We start from the raw sequence: 841 nt of genomic DNA on the forward strand, positions 1-841 counted from the left end.
TGAAGGAGCTATAAGCGTCTGTTTCACAGACTTCTAAGAGATAGCACCTTCAGCCAATATAAACACATATCTAGAGATGGAGTGTCTACTGTCTAGACATCCAGCAAAATCAGAGTCATAGTACCCAATGATCTCTAAATTCTCAGACCTCCGATAAGTGAGCATGTACTCCTTTGTTCTCTTCAAGTAACGCATAACACGTTTGATTGCCTTCCAATAATGCATTCCAAGATTACTCAAATATCTGCCTAAAACTCCCACAACAAATGCTATGTCGGGACGTGTGCAAACTTGAGCATACATTAGACTTCCTACTGCAGATGCATAAGGAATCTTTTGCATCTCGTATCTTTTAAGGTCTTTATTGGGGCACTGTTCGAGACTAAACTTGTCTCCCTTAGCTATAGGGGTATCCCCTGGTTTACTGTCTTTCATGCCAAATCTATCTAGGACTTTATCTATATAGTTTTCTTGTGATAACCTTAGGATACCTTGAGAGCGATCTCTCAGTATCCGAATACCTAATACAAAAGAAGCTTCCCCAAGATCTTTCATTTCGAAATTCTTTGTTAAAAATCTCTTGGTCTCAGGCAATAGTCCCATATCACTGCTAGCAAGCAGTATATCATCGACATATAATACCAGGAAGATAAATTTACTCCCACCGAACTTATGGTATATACAATCTTCAACTTTATTTGCCTTAAAACCATACGAGGTATTAACTTGATGGAATTTGTGATTCCATTGACGAGAAGCTTGTTTAAGCTCATAGATGGATTTCTTTAATTTGCATACCATAGACTTTGAGCCAACTGACACAAAGTTTTCTGGTTTCACT

This window comes from Lupinus angustifolius, chromosome LG10 (genome assembly GCF_001865875.1).
Source record: "Lupinus angustifolius cultivar Tanjil chromosome LG10, LupAngTanjil_v1.0, whole genome shotgun sequence".
Classification (NCBI taxonomy): domain Eukaryota; kingdom Viridiplantae; phylum Streptophyta; class Magnoliopsida; order Fabales; family Fabaceae; genus Lupinus; species Lupinus angustifolius.